The sequence below is a fragment of the Heterocephalus glaber genome, unplaced genomic scaffold (assembly GCF_053883595.1).
Source record: "Heterocephalus glaber isolate CG9 unplaced genomic scaffold, H.glaber_assembly_v1.0 deba00000546, whole genome shotgun sequence".
NCBI lineage: Eukaryota > Metazoa > Chordata > Mammalia > Rodentia > Bathyergidae > Heterocephalus > Heterocephalus glaber.
In genome coordinates, this window is record NW_028258147.1 from 12,009,649 (window position 1) to 12,026,495 (window position 16,847).

At 34.8% G+C, this 16,847-nt stretch overlaps 1 pseudogene; it reads left to right on the forward strand.

Annotated features, from left to right (window-relative positions):
* Window positions 1-7,964: 7,964 nt before the first annotated feature.
* LOC147829623 (U2 spliceosomal RNA) lies at window positions 7,965-8,169 on the forward strand (annotated as a pseudogene).
* Window positions 8,170-16,847: the final 8,678 nt, after the last annotated feature.

Here is a 16,847-nt window from a genome sequence, read left to right on the forward strand (position 1 = left end):
TATTTGGTTCCATGAGAGACTTAATATGGTAAACCATGCAGCCTTCCAGAGATCTAATTTAATAAAAAATAAACTTAAGTTGCCTAGGGGTTTCAGTGGAGATCATTTCCATTGAAAACTTTTGTAAATCCTTCATTGCTTACTGGGCTTTGAAAGTAGCTGAATAGCAAGCAATTAGGGCTAATGCTGTCTGAGGTGGTCTTGAAATACTGGTGTTCTATGTGAGTAATTGAGAACAGATTCACATGCTTTGAAATTCAAGAGAACAAAATACAACTGCTATTAATGACAGAAAGAAAAAGGCTTTTTTTGTAACTCAAAGAATTCTGCAGCAACTACAATTAGGAACCTTTCATGTTAGGTTATGATATAAACATAATGTTCCTAAGTACAAAATATGAAGTGTGAGCAATCCAAATGTAGTTCTTTTCAGTTAGGAGTTACAAGAATAGAAGTTGAAGGGAGGGAAAGTAAGAATCTAGTTTTTAAAAAGAACAATTAATGTAATAGAAAAACTGCTAGAGGCAAATAAGAGCAAGAGCAGGCATAGGCCTTGGAAGTCAACTTTTGGAAAGGAAATTAAAAGAGTTTAAGGAAGAGTAAAGTGATAACAAATGAAATCTAAGTACTAGGAGAGATAGAACACATCCAGAGAATAAACATCCTTGGGACAATATCTTGCCTTACTAAGGAAGCAGGAAGAGCATATTATTTGATATTTTTAGGCATAAAATAGTTTTAGTCATAGCCTTGGTTAAGTAAATGTGAACACTAAGATAATGACTCAAAGCCTCAGCTGTGATTTAAAAATTTAGCATTGGAAGATCTAAGATTATTTAACAGAAAAAGAGATATTCTCAAGGAATCTGAGTACAATAGTTTTTTAGACTTGTAGGAGTCTTCCCTTTGTTTCTCTCTCCTTCCCCTTCTTTACTCTCTTCTCTTGTATGCTTCTTCAATTAGTCAAAATTCTTATTGAGAATCTGTGCTAGGTAGTGGTGGATCATATTCATTAAAAATATACATATGTTGGGGCATATACTTGTAAAAATACAAGATCTATCTCATTGAAGTCAAATGAAGAAACAATAAAGAACAAATAATTATACTGTAATTTAAGCTGTGATGGAATTGACATGCATTCAAGTAGAATTGTAGGCACAGAGGAAAAAGGAAAAACTCCTTTGGGAAATTCAGAGAAGGGACCACAAAAGGGATGAATATATAATCTGATTATTAAAGGAAACCTTGACTGACAGATAAACCTGAAGAAACCAAAGAGAGGACATTCCAAGCTGAGAGAATAAGGTATGAGAAAATGTGGCCTGTTCCAGCAACTGCAAGTACTACAGTTATTGTATAAGGTGTGTGGGTTTAGGGGCAGGGGAGGAGTGACCAGGGAAAGAAGTTGAAGAGTTTGGAAGCGACAGATATTACATCCCTGACATGTCATGGTAAGAAAATTAAATCTTGCCTTGCTAACAATGAGGAGTCTCTGAAGAATTTATGTTAGGGACAGAAAACATGATCAGATTTTTGCTTGCAAATGGATAAAAAATAATGCAGGATGAATTAGGAGCAGGTAAAGACTGAAAATAAGAGGACTTGTTAGGTGGTTAACAATGCTTGATTTAGGATACAGGAAGAAAAGATGAAAATGAGGTTATGAAAGATAGCTAATAGGAGATAAACTTGGAAGAATGTGGGGAATGGAGATTACATGAGAGGAGAACATGATGGTTTTAAGGTTTCTAACAGTAAAAGAGTGTGGAATGGTATTTGTTATTCACTAAGATAAGCAACATTGGAAGAGGAAAAATATGAAACGAAGATCATGAGTCTAGGTCTGTATATGATGACTTTATAGAGCTGATCACTGTAGCTGTAATTCTAAACTCAGGAGAAAGGTCTAGAGAGAGATTTGGGAGTCACAAAGATGACAGTAGAAGTCATAGGCATTAATAGTGTCACTGACAAAGGCACAGGTTCCGCTGTCAAAAGGCCCAGACTTAAATCAGCTCCCTCACTTACTTTGTGCAAGTAGCTGCACTTGAGCTGTACTGTTAGTAATACCTGCATGAGCTGTAAAAGGATGAAATTAAATAAGAGGGTACCTAAGACACTTAGCAAACTAACTGAAATGTAATAAATGCTCAAATCTCCATACTATTCTGATGAATAGGATTAACAAGTTAATGTAGTCACTAAGTCTTATTGAGACCCTTGCAATATTTAAAGACAAAGAGGCAAAATGATAGAAACCTGGCTGGAATCAATAATTAAGATGCAGAGCCATAGAGAAAACAATGATTACATAAGTGCCAGAGACAGACATCACATGACTAGATGGCAGAGAGTCTTCAAAGAGGGAGAAAATAGTCTACCAAGATATTATATAACTAAAGCTTCTCAAATCATTGGTACCCTCAGTCTTTGGAATGTTGGAGGTGAAAACAAGCTCATATTGCCTGTTTAACGAAAGACAAAGGAAAAAATGGAGACAATGAAGATAGATTACTCATTTTAGAACTTGGTTGTGGAAAGGAAAGATACAGGGTGGCAACTAAACAGCCAAGGTTTATTTATTTGTGTATTTATTTAAATTGCCTAATTATCTTAAGAAAAGTAGTTTTAATTTGAGACATATTTGAGCATATTTATACTCTTATCAGAAAAAGCCAGTTGAGAAAAATGATTATATAAAAGAAAGAAGGGGGATCACTGGGAAGCATGGATACAGAGAAATTTAGAGTGTAACAGAGCAGAAAGCTTCAAGAAGGGCAAAATGTTATGGCTCAGTGAGTACAGAAATATCAGGCCCTGATAGATGCTTGAATTACTTCTATTGTCACTTGAAGAATTCTAGGGGCTGTCAAAGGATTCTAAATTCCACATAGGCAGAGTGTTCTACTAACTGGCAAACAGTCCACCATTGGGAATAAACCAGAATTGGTGATTAATGCAGCTTCAGGTATGGAAAACTTTGGTTCCAAGGGCAAATTCAATATTATGAGAGATGATCGTTCAGAATAGTGATCACTGTAAGTGGATTAACATGAAATAACAATGTCAAGGCTTGGATGAATTGGAAGTACATGGAAATCTAGGAAATCAAAATCAGAATAACTCCTCAGCTTGTAGAATTGTCCTCTTATATCCCTATCATTTCACATAAAAACAGAATTAAGCAATACATAAAAAGGACAGTATGTCATTATCAATTGTAGTTTACCCCAGAAATACAAGGTTATATCAATATTTTAAAAATCAATGTAATTTATCATATCAACAGACTAAAAAGAAAAGAAAAGTATGACTTATCTAATAAATAAAGAAAGAGCATTTCACAAAATTTATCATACATTTATAAGGAAAACACTTAACCAGTTGAGGATAGACAAGAACTTTCTCAACTTGATCAAAGGCATCTAGTGTGAAGTAGAAAATGATAAACTATAATGAATATCAATGATACCCAAAGACGGTCTTTTAAATGGTCAGTGAATTAACAGTTTAAAAAACATGGCTTTTGTTTTACCTAAATGTGGTAGTTAGGGTGGAGTTTCAACTTGATTGGCTCAGGGACTGGTCCCAGGAATTGGTAAAGCATACTTGTAGGTATGTCTGGACTGGCCAAGAAAATGTCACATTGGGGGTCTATGTCTTGTTTTTCTCCCCTTTCCCTGTGGCACTGTTTCCCTGCTGTGCTTCCTGTCTGCAATGAACTAAGTCATTTTCCTCTACATACCCTTCCACCATGATGTATGTTTCTGTCTTGGAGCCAGCTGTCTAGGGCCTGAAATCAAGCCAAAAATTCTCCCTTCCTTAAGTAATGGGTTTCAAGAATTTTTCCCAGCAATGGGAAAAATGACTAATACACTGAAAAATTAAGAAAGTGCTTTTCACTAAAATATACAGGATAATTTTTAAAAACTTGACTTAGTACTTTTTGAAATGTGATCCAAAATTTTAATTGTAAGATGAGTTTGTGTTTATCCTGCACTTTATTTAGTAGTTGTAGCTGAAAAGGACGCTATAAAGAATACAGAGATATAATGGAAGAAGTTTGGCATTAGTTTTGTCCATTCAAGCATGATACTTGTGTTTCCAGTTGTACCTACCTGTATTACATTTGTTGAAAATTTGAAAGTAAATTTCTCGCAAGCTGAGAAATGTTTCCATATTTTTGCTCAATATAAAATACTAAAATTTTTTATTTTGAAAAAATTTTAAACAGATTTCAAAGTATTTAAGTTTAAATTACTAGTTTTTATAAATAATAGACTTTATCATCCTGAGCTTTAAAAATCACATAATGATGGACAAAATGCCAAATGACTATTTAGAAAATATGCATTGGGTAATTTAAATTTCTTTTGAAATGCAGCTACTTCCTCACTCAAGTTTAAAAACTCAAAGAGCTATTTGTTGTTACCAGAAAAATCAGCACAGTTGAACAGCTGTCTGTTTTGTAAAGTAAATAAATAAAATTTTAAGTTCAACCATTCCTTTAAGAAATTTACAGTAAGATAGCCAGTGAATTTCTTTGTTATAAATTATTTTCATGGCCATCTTCTACTTTATTACAAACTATTTAAAATACTATAATTCATAAATTATTAGTTTAGCAAGTCTGAATTAAATTAAATAAGTTTAATTTTGGCTATCAATTCTCTAACTATTCAAGATTCTTTTAGAATTATCACAGAATGTCCTGAGTGCCAGGTTGTGCTCTGAGTCAAGAGTTTGTCATTTTTACTGGTTAACTTATCACTGCTATTTCACAGTTCTCCAGTTCTTCATACTTTTATTATTTGATGGTGAAAAGTGTGCTGTTACTTTAAGAGTTGACAAAATTTCTGTAAAGGGCCAGATAATAAATACTTCATAAGGTTTTGTAGGTCATAAGATTTCTATTGCAATTACTTAAACCTATTGTTTGTTGACAATTGCTTTAAGGCTTTCTACACTTTCAGTAGATTCTAGATCCTAATAACCAGGGACAATAATACAATTCTCTGTTGTCTGATGCTAGTATCCCACCTTAGAATATGAGAATTCACTTTTCCTTTCCTCATCGAAACCAGGTAGCAAATTCCACACAACCCAATTGTCCTGAAGTTCTATTACTTGTAGCTACCCTCATGATGCAAATTTCAGAATACCTAGAGTTTTCAGCTGCAAACAATAGAAACCTACTAGAGACAACTAAAGTAAAAGGGAATTTATTAGAAGGCTACAATGAGACTCACAGGTCAGCTCATTTTTCATGCAAAGTTCAGCTGTCCTAGGCCATCTTCCTATACCACTTGATGTCATGCTAGTTCATTGCATAAAATAACATCAGGCTCCAATGACTTGCACAGCAAGAAGTTGCAAGTATACTAGGTTCTTCATTATATAAATGATGGTGGGGAGATAAAGGCTATAAATACATCAAGTACAGGAGCCTGGTACCTCAGGAATATAGGGGAGGGGAGGGATTTGCAATATTCTGTGGCATACAAAAACATCTTCAAAATAAAGGGAAATTTGCTATTTTTCCATGCCTTTCCACTTGGAATGGATGGGGTTTGGTGGGCCTGTTTGGAGGACTGTGGCAATAGATCCAATTATGTGCTTTGTTTTAACCTTCCATCCACCCCACCAAGTGCTCACAAAACTGCCGTCTTGGAGCAGAGTCAAGAGCAAAAGGCAGTTCTCAGTTTAGGCTGAAGCAAAGTGGTCTGTCAATAGTCCATGGTAACACAGAAAATCCAGCAGTGCTTGAGGAGCCTGAGGAAGATTGTGATGTTGAATGGACTTGTATTAAAACAGGAAACTGCAACACAGTGACATTCTTCTCATGTGTGTCAGAGCATTACTTTGTGTATGTGTGTAGATACCATCATCACATAGGTACTAAGTCAACATGACAAGTCAGTTCAAATGCTTATTATAGCCTTCCTCTTTCATCAATTCAAAGTCCCAGCCTAACAGAATATATTAGATATACATTATGTTTAAGTATGAAGTAGTTAAGCATGTAATTTAATCTTTAAACTACTTGTTCAAATTAGTTTAAATATTGTCTCAGTGAGGATCTTTTACTTGTAGGTAACAGAAAACCTCTGGAAAAAGCCAAAAATAAGAGGAATTTATATAGGATAATATATAAAGTGTGATAAAAAAATAGAGTAAATGTCTAAATTTTAAAAATTTATTAGAGTAAAAGACACATTGCCATTAATCCCCCTCAAAAGAATCGCTCTCATTTTAAACACATTTTATCCCATTGTTTTTGCCACTTTCTGAAGCAGTTCTGGAATCCTTTTTTCATGTCTTTACTAAGTGTCATCCAAAGTACAGCGAATGCAGCTCCTGACTGTGGTCTAACAGAAAGGCAGGCTTATAAAATTGTTACAGTGTATCCTCATTCACCTTATTCACTGGATCTGGCTCTGTGTGACTTCTGGCTCTTCTGCAAAGAAGAAATGACCATTGGATTAAACATTTTGAATCAATGTAGGACATTAAGGCAGCCATGACAGTACAACCAAAGACATTTATAAAAAAAGACTTCCAGAACTGCTTCAGGAAGTGGAAGGAATAATAACTGTGTTTGAAGAGAAGGAGAATGTTTTGAGGGGTAGTAATGGCAATATGTCTTTTACTGTAATAATTTTTTAAATCTCACTTCACAGTATTTCCCAGAATCCAAAGTAGGAAATGAGACTGGGCCTTCCAAAAACCTAAACTAATAACTGGAAAACTAGCAGGGCCACAGGCTACTCTCCCTTGAATCTCCTTCCATGGGGGAGAGAACAACATCACCCATTTCTGCCTCTTCTGTAAGTTACTTCATTCTTTTTTCTGTCTGAAAATTGCTTTCTCTTCTTTCATATTCATACAATCACCACCCCACATTCCTCAAATTTACATATCCTATCCTAATCAATTAGTAGAGATTAGCATCTAGAGTGCATGATTTCCAGCTCAGGAGACAAATTTGATTGGTCAGGCTGAGGGTAGATGTTTACCCTTGTTTGGATCTTCTGTGACCAGCAGGAAAAGTCATAAAATATAAATATGCCTACTGTTTCTAGAGATCATGGATATGTGCTTTAAAGAATAGGTGTCTATCATAAGAAAATATAAAACAATAAAAATCACATATGGAATTTTATCAACAAATTATTTGAAAGCTAATAATAAACAAACTGAATGGAAAAAGTATAGTCATGAAATGAATTTGAAATCAGGATAAATATGATGTTTCCTCTAAATTATACACTGTCATTGGGAATTTAGAAACACAAAAATAGTCTTCTAAGGTTATTTTAGCAAATATTATTGTGCTTGCCCTTGACTATTTGCTGTTAAACAAATCTCTCCTCCTTCCTCTGATCTATTCAGGGGGCCTAACCCCCACAATGTATTTTTCCCAGCTTCCATGTCAGCTATCTTTGAGCTGGTTAAGCCCATGAGAGGCACTGGCAGGATGGTGGTGGAGATCTGGAGAAAGAGAGTAGGTAGGAAATCTCTCCCCTTCCCTTCCCTCTCAGTACATTTGCTCCTTCATGGTGCCACTGAATAAATCACTATACTTCTATCTTCTGCTGCACGACTCTGGTTCCACCTTCTACTTTTGTTTGTCCAGCTTCAAAGTTGTAGTCACTTTCTTCTATTGTTAATCTCTGGATTTGTTCATGGTGTGTATTTGCCTTTTCACATAATTATCATCTATGAAAACAAATTCCTGCATTAAATTCATTCTTTTAAAAATATTTATTCTCGTATTTCCTGGTTGTACTCTGATCAATACAAGGTTTGAAAGTTTTTGATACCCAAGTTTCTCTAATGTCTCAGGCCCTACAGAATTAGAGCCGGAGGCAAGAATCTAAATCCAAACTGAGAAGAAGCCATCAGTGCTTTAGAGACTAAAAAAATTAAAAAAAAATCCATAGTGTTTCTTACCTATTCCAATCACTTCTTGGCCTTTTGGCTAAAATCAAGTGTAGTATCTGTTTCTTACCTAATCCCAAGTATCAAGTGAAATCAAGATTCAGTGGTGATCAAGCAGAGAAAAAATGATTATTAGACTGAGAAAAAGACTTGTATTCCAGTATTATTTTTCTTAAACATTTGTCAGTGCTGCTGTCTTGTGCTGCTGCTAAGTTGTTGGCCCATCACTTGTAGCTTAGGCTTCCATGTTGTCACTAGTCTAGTCAGTGCTTTTGTAGACATTAGCAAAAGGTGTCCCCTCTTGGTGCCAGGGGCCACAACTTGGCTAACAAAGTATAAACTATACAAACTATTCATACAAGTCTAGAAACAACCATTTGGCATACCGTGAATACAAAGTAAAAATGGGTTTAGAAACCTTTGAGGTAAAGGAACTGCACTGGTGGTGTCACTCCTCCACAATTTCCTGAGTGATCCATGTAGCCATTTCCCAACAGCTGAGAGTGTTTTGTGTGAAAGGCTCACAGTTTCTGACTTCTCCAGAGATTTGGCATTGCTTTCAGCTCACAAGAGCTGCCATTAAAACTCTCTCTCCCTCTGCCCACAAAGTCAGTGGCTGAGTGTGCCTATCAATGATATACAAAAGGCTAATCCTCTTGCCTCAAGGTGCCAACATTTCTGTGGAGTGATTTATGGTCCAGAGCCTGATCCTCTATGTATCAGGCTAAAGCAAGAATGCCCTTGAGACCATATCATTTGCATGTGAATTTTACCTTCCCTATGAGCTTCTCTCATTCCTTTGTTTCCTGAAGAATATTTACTTAATAAATTATGTGTGCCTGAATTCCTGCATCAGATTCTGCTTCTAAAGAATCTGATCTAATACAAATACTGATTATGATTCTTTTACCAATACTAGTGAAGGACAAATAAATTCTAAAGAAAGATACGAAACAGTAAGTTATACTTGTTAATCTAGTATTAAGATTTTGGGATATAATCTTATATAGTATTCAAATTTGTAATTACTGATGAGATAGAATCTTCAGAATTGAGCAAAAAGTGAGAAAGTGAATTTAAAACTTGTTTGGTCTCGATAGCATCTTTAGATTATATGTGTTTATATGTGCTGAGTATATATGAATATAGCTGAGTAGTTTAACACTCTTGAAAATCTTTTATGTGGGCGATCCTTGAGTTTTAGCTCTAGTCAGCACTAACAGCTATTATTTCCTGAGCAACCATTATGCTCAGTTGAAGTAGGTGTTGTTTCATATATTATTGCAACTTTACTTTCAATAACAATCTCAGGAGATAGTTTTTGTTTTTTTTTTTTTGGTACTGGAGATCGAACTTGGGACCTTGTGCTCACAAGGCAGGCGCCAGAACCACAGAGCTAAATCCCCAGCCCCAGGAGATAGTTATTATCTCCATGATACAGATGAGAAAATACAGGTACAGTGAAGTTACATAATTTGACCATTATGGAACTAGTCTTTAAACTAGGTCATCTGACTATAATGTCTGTATTATTTTGTTTATATTTTGCTGCCTTTTAAAGGAAGTTTTAGACACATTTACTCAACAGCTGTTGCTATGTAACAAACCAAATATATCCACATATCCTTGTACACTTTTTTTTGCCTTTTCCATTTCTAAGCACAGGTGAATGAGGAGTCTAAACTATATAATTGCTAAGATCCCTTTCAGCTCTAATGATTTGTTTCTAAATAAAGCTAGACTCTGGAAAAAAGAATAAGGAAATTATTCTAATGTGACTACTGATGCTGGCTAAATTATTTGAGTGCTCAAATGTTTTTCCATATCTATTAAAAAACAAAGCAAAGCAAAAGAAACTAATAATGTTAACTTTTGGCCATGAAGAATTGAGTCATGAAGGATTTAATAATTATCAAGTATTACACAATCTAGTTTTGGATATAAATGACACATCATGGGTAATTCCATGAAACCACAGTAATCAAACCCATTTCTTTCTGCTCTGAAGTAAAGTAGGATTTTTTTGTCGTTGTTGTTGTCAGGGATCAAACTCTGGTCCTTGCACTTGCGAGGCAGGCAGCAGAACCACTGAGCTAAATCCCTGGCCCAAAATAGGATTTTTATGTTTAGTGAATAATAATTTTACTCCCTTCTATTTGAAGAGACAGACTTATAAGGCCAACATATTATTTTCATATTGCCAAAAATCTAATAGTGTAAAAATATGATTCTTTTATGCATCACTTTTTACCCATTACTTTTTATCATGCGCGATGTTTTTTTAATCCAAATAATAGGATTTATTGGATAATTTTGAGCTGAAAACCTTAACAATCATTAATTCATTCCTTTCATTTCACAGATGGGTAAATAGAAAGCATATATAAGTTAAGTCACTTTACTAAGATTATATGGCTACTACGAGAACTCAGACTAGAATAGCTACTTTCTCCTCACCATGTCAACCCTTTTGCCTTTGTGAACAATAAAGACGTTCCACCTGAAGATTGTACCTTACATCTTAAACTTACAAGAATAAAATTATAGTGGTTCATAACCAGTTCCCTTCCCCCAAATGGAATGTGATTCAGATACAGTCAATGTAATGCTATACTTGGGGAGGGAGAGGAAGGTAAGGTTGTTAGCGGTGGTAAATTTAATCCCCTTGATGTCTTTGTGGAGGTTAGCCCATCAGAATCATTGGTATGGGATGGGGAAGAGTTATTGAAACAGATCAACAATGAGTCTCACCCCTAGAGTTTCTGATTCAGGCAAGAGTAGGGCCTGAGAGTTCACATTTCTAACATGTTCCTAGGTGATGCTAACGCCATGTAGGGCCTATCTCACCCACTGCCTGGCATGCCACTCATTTCCTACCCTGGTTCTTGTTTTCACTCGTTTCTAATACTCCTGCTAATTGAACTTGCTTCCAGGTACTTCCAGAGTTGCTTTGCAACCCCAAGTCAAGCCTCAATTTACTGTTCTGGCAATCACATCATGCTAAAAACTATTATTCCCAGAAATCCCTAACGACATGCCTGTATTTCTTTGATCAGACTGGGTCCCTAGACACCTAAACTTACTCAGAAAAAAAAAATGACTTTGTCCTCTAGATTTTGCTGGGCCATCTTCAGGCAAAGATCAGTCGTTCCTTTCTCTTTTGCTGTCAGTCACAACCCTTGCCCCTGTGCCTGGTTTGTGGGCAGATCTTGTTTATTTTCTCTTCAATGTTCTTAGACTACCACATGCTTAGTACCGTGTAGAAGAGTTTGGACAAGGGTACAGGTTTTCTTGAAGTAATTTTAGAGCCTATGTAACTAATTTTATATGTTTTTAAAATCATATACATTCATTTTAATCAGAAGTGATAATTTTATCTACACATATACATTCAATATTGTATAGGTTCACTGTAAAGAAGTTATAAAGATGAATGAAGCATGAAGAACTCTTGGAGACCCTTCAGGCTAATGAGACAAACACTTAAAAAGTAATTTTAATTTGCAAATACAAAAATCTGTATATCATTGGTTTTGACAACACGTTATGACACATTAAAAAGACTTCAATTTTCTTTAATGGATCAGCTAAACAGCTACTAATAGATAAATAATATTCAAGTGTATGAACTCATGGTAAAAGAATTACTGACCTTCCAAGGACAAGTACATAGTTAACGTGGGAGGAGAAACCATTGCTAGTTCTTCTAAAAGATTTTGTGCGAAAACGAAAGATGAAATAAGACTGCTTATTTCCTAGAGACAAAGTGCTAAAATTTTATTATATATGCAACATGCATGTAATGCAGTGCACAATATGTCATCATTTTGATAAAACTGGATAGCAAGTGTTGTTTTATATTGTATATTTTTGCTTTGTCCTTAAAAAGGCCTGCTCCTTAGTTAGCCAATGTCCTGAAGTTCCAACTGTTAGCAACTCAATTAATGAACTGCTCGGTACCTCTTGAATATCTGTCCTATGTTCAGAAAACTTCTGATTTATGAAACTACAGGTCTCTAAAGCTGAGCCTGATATCTCAGGCTCTTACAACAAGGGCATAGATCTTTAGCATTTCCTTAATCAGACATAGCTAGGGGCAACTGTGATTTGAAAGAACATAAAATGAAAATGCAGATGGCCCAGGGAATCCATTCTGGCAAAGTGGTAGCAGGAACATCTGGCTTTTGGAAGCTGAAGAGAGAGATTTGAATTTCTTGTTCCCAACTTTAGGGCTAGATTTAGTGTTTATGCCAACAAACAGCAACCGTTTAAAGTTCACAGGAGTAACTCAACAGGGAAACTTTGATATAGTTTCTAGCTGGATAGAGAATGAATAAAGAAGTCTGATATTTGATTGACAGACATTCCAGAAAGAGAACAGAAAAAAAATAGAGGGGGGGGGGAGAAAAGTAAAGAAAATAACATAAGGAAAATTTTCAGTACTAAAGGATATGAGTTTTTAGATGAAAAGCCCTATGGAATAAACTGCACAATGAATACAAAAGCAGCCCACTATAGTACATCATCAAATTTCAGAATTCCACGAACAGACAGCAGATCTTAAAATCTTTCAAAGATAATAAAAAGTCATATACAAAATATTTTAGTCAACCCTCTATTAGTATAACAAAATGCCTGAGATAATCAATAAAGTTTTATTTTGGCTCATAGTTTCAGATGTTCCAGTCCCTGGTTACATGGCTCTGTTGTTTTGGGTCTGTATGGCCCAGTATATCATGGTAGAAGCACAAAGCAGAGGAAGCCTATTCACTGTCTGATGACAGAGAAGCAAAGAGAGAGGAGGAAGAGTGGGTCTGATCCTAGCTAATAACCCCTTCAAGGGCATACCCTTCAATGACCTAACTTCCTTCCTTAGGCCTTACTTTCTACAGGCCCTACCATTTCATAATAGTGCCACAGGCTGGGGGCCACACTTTCAACACATGGGCCTTGGGGGACATTCCAGATCCAAACTATAGAACAAAGGATCTGATATCAGATGTCATCGATGATGTTTAAAATCAGAAATCAATGGAATAACACCTTAAAGTTCTGAAGGAAACTGAATATTTAACCTGAAATTCCATACCCTGTTAAACTATCAGTCGAGAGTGAGGCTAGAAGGGACTTTAAAATTGTTATCTTTTATGCACTTTTGCTTAGAAAGCTACTAAACAATGCACATTACCAAAACAGAGTACACCAAGATAGGTAACACAGGATTCAAGAAACAGAGTCTGACACAGAAAGGAAGTGAAGTGAAATCTCGGGATAGAACTAAAGAAAATTCCAATCAACAGCCATGTAGCTGCAGTCCAGATTAATATAGGATAATAGAGGGACTTTATAGTTGTCTACAGTTGTTAAAAAATGTAAGAGAAATTTAGAAAGAAAATTTGGGGAAATTATTGAAAAGAACAAAAATGAACAATTTTTTTAAGAATGTAAAATGACTATAGTGAAATGCTTGAATCATACAATAACACATTCTGTGTGATAGTTATTTAAACACAAATTGTGCTACAGCTACATTGAGGGAAGAGAAATGGGGATATGGTAGATTAAGTGACATAAACCCTTACCATTTATATTCAAAAGTTAATACATAATGGTTTAAATTGTTCAATCAATAAGCAGCAACTTGGCATAGTATTTAAAAATATAACTATAAATATCAGAAAACAACAGCTCAAAGTAGATGTCTGAGATCAAATGGGGATAGGGAAGGGAGTTCAGAGCTTCTGTTTTATTTGCTATAACTATTTTAGTACTATGCACATTTTAAAATTAGGTGCAGTTATGGCTCTATAAAAATACAAATTGGCTTTAAGAACATTGTATGACAGAAGATACCATGATCTTTACCAAGACATTATCAGCGGAATAAAAGGGACATGCAGCATTTTCAAATTACCCCAAGTATCTAAATTGTCTACTCAACTAAGGGTTAACCTTGAGCACTTTATAATAAAGAAGCCAATGTTTCTTTCTCATGAGGAATAATTAAACTAAAAGCCATTTAATATCCATTAACGTTAAAGAGTAGCAGCTAGAACACCAGTAAGCAGCATCTGGGGTTCTATGACATCCTTAGTTCTTCAAATCACTTCTTGAATAGATGTATGTATTAGGTATGTGGAGATTAGGCCATGTAGTTCTAATTATCACTGGTAATTCGCTAGCATAAATAAGAATTCATTTTTCCACTAAGAGCAATAAGAAATCCAAATGAGTTGTAATTAAGCTGTCCTTTTAAATCCCCCAAAATGCTTGTAATTTAAAATTTAAAAGAGAATGCAAGACCAAAAAAAAAGTTTGAGCTAAGTTTTCAAGATTTTACTTGATGAAAAATAAAACATTCAACATTTAACTTGAGAGAACATGTAAGGGACAAATTCTCTCAAGCACTGCTATATGAAACATTTACATAAAAATGTGCAAAAGGGGGCCGGGGATTTAGCTCAGTGGTTTCGCCACCTGCTGCGCAAGCGCAAGGACCCAAGTTCGATCCCCGGTACCAAAAAAAAATGTGCAAAAGTATTTTATAATGTGAACACTTGAAGCACATGACACTTGGAGATTGCGTAAGAGAAGTGATATTCATTGCCCCTGTAGTATTCAGATTTGCTGTTGTTTTGACACTGTAATTTAGTTCTGCTCCAGCCAAACAGTATGTCAGTATAGCAATTATGGATACAATGGCTGCTGAAGGCCATAGATCCCTGTGTGCTGCTATTTCCACATCCTCCACAGTAAAGGGTGTCACTGAATTCTAAATTATTAACATTAGTAGGGGAAAAAGAAGGCACATAATGACATCTGTGAAGAACAAAAATGGATAGGAGAGGGCCAGGACAAGAGAAATCTACAAAATATAATGATCACAGCAGGGGTCTGTATCTGAAAATGTGCCCTCTTCTCCATAAATAAAAGACCCTAATGTTTTCTACCAAAATGAGAGCTTCACCTTAAAGGACTGTAGCAAAGAAAAACAGAAAATAAAAGTACAATAACAGTTAAGGCAAGAAAAATAAAAGATGTTAAAATCCTAGAACTGCATTTTTGTTATATTTACATACATTCTAGTATAAAATATGTATTTTACATATATATATATATATATATATATATGAAAATAAAATCCCTAGTCATTTTAACCTAGTTTACTCAGTTCAAGAAACTTAACTGAAGAGAAATAGAATGCTTATTTCCTGGATCAAATCCAATCTCTCAAATTGGGAAAAAGAATTTGAGATAAGAAAGTAACTTGCCAAAGAAAACAGAGTGAAAGATGTTTTGTGTTCTGCTCAAGAGAGAATAAGGTAGAAAGCACTTGCTAAAACTCTGAAACTAATGCAGTCAGTACTTCATGATCTCAAGATTGTGGGAAAAAAAGCATTCATTATGCATGGTAAGGAGGAAACCCCAAATATTGCTTATTCATATGCTCAAAGGAGTAATGAAATATTTCTAGTGAAATGTTCATGTTCACATTTTCCACATTTTAAGAATATTAAGGAGTTGGAAAAAGTCCCGAGAAAAGCAAACAGGGTAGAAAATAATATAAATGGCAATTTTGTAGACAAGGTACTATACTTAAACATTTGCAGGAAAAAATTAAAAATTAGTTTGAGCTTGCAGAAAAATATCTATGATGGTCGTAATTTTCAATCTTTAAGTCTAAAGAAAACAGAAAAAGGTCAAATCAAAAACCGCACTTGGGTTAAGGCTTAAAATTTCTTGAAAGAAAAAAAGCAATTCAAACACTGACCTAGGCTAACAAAGATTTTGAAGTAACTGTAACATAATACTTCTCAGCATGGAATAGATTCTTCATTGCATACCTACTCTTCTTTCATCTATCATTCTATAAGCCCTCTTCCATACATCTCGTCTTTATTAAGTTTTGTGGTTTACAAGTTCTAATACCCGGCGGGCATTTCTAATCAAAACAAAACAAAACAAAAACCAAAAGCAACCCAAACCTGCTATCTTTGAGGTTGCTTTTTTGATTTTCTTGTCATCGGGGATTGAATCTAGGCCCTTCTTTATGCTAAACTATGTACCAGTTCCTTAAGTGAAGGTTCCTTAGGATATGTACTACTGAGTTTCTGCTCCAGAGCTACATCTCTATTCCCCCAGTATCTATTAAGTGCAAGTTAACAGAATTCCATCTATAGATTTATAGTCTTAAACAAGTTTTTTGGCATACTGGAATGGATATATATATATGTATATATATCTTCTTTGGCATAATATAAAGCTTACTCAGAGATTCTGCTAACATAGAGATTATGTCTTCAATTCACCAACATGTATTTGGAGAATTATGTAGTTAAAAATTTTGAAGGTTAGTTTTTAAAGAATCTGGCTTAGCTGAAGAAAAAATAATATATATTTATAATATATATTATATATAAATATACATATATATTTTTAATTCAAGAAGTTGAATTAACTTCTTTAATTCAAGTTTTGATACTTCAGCTAAGGAAAAGTAGAGGAAACCAAAGACAAAGATGGTAAAAGACATCTAAAACTTCAGTAGCCAAAACTTATCAGGTGGTTAGCATGGCTATTTTCTTTTACAATGTTAAAGTAGGTATAATTATCCCAATTTATGCTACACTTTTATGAAATAGAATTTTCATTTTACAGGTGAGGAAACTGAGATAGAGATGTAATTTGTCCAAAGTCCATTGAGGTTATGAGGCATAAGGAACCTCAACTTAGAACTTCTATGTGCAGCCTATGCTTTTGGTACTATAGTTGATAGATTTAAAGGCTCTAATTACTATTACTTCACAAGAATTTGTAATGTTTTCTATTGTAAGTGTGCTTTCAATTTATAAGAGCTGCATTTTTAATAAAAGACAAACTCATTTATCAGCTAGGTTTAACTC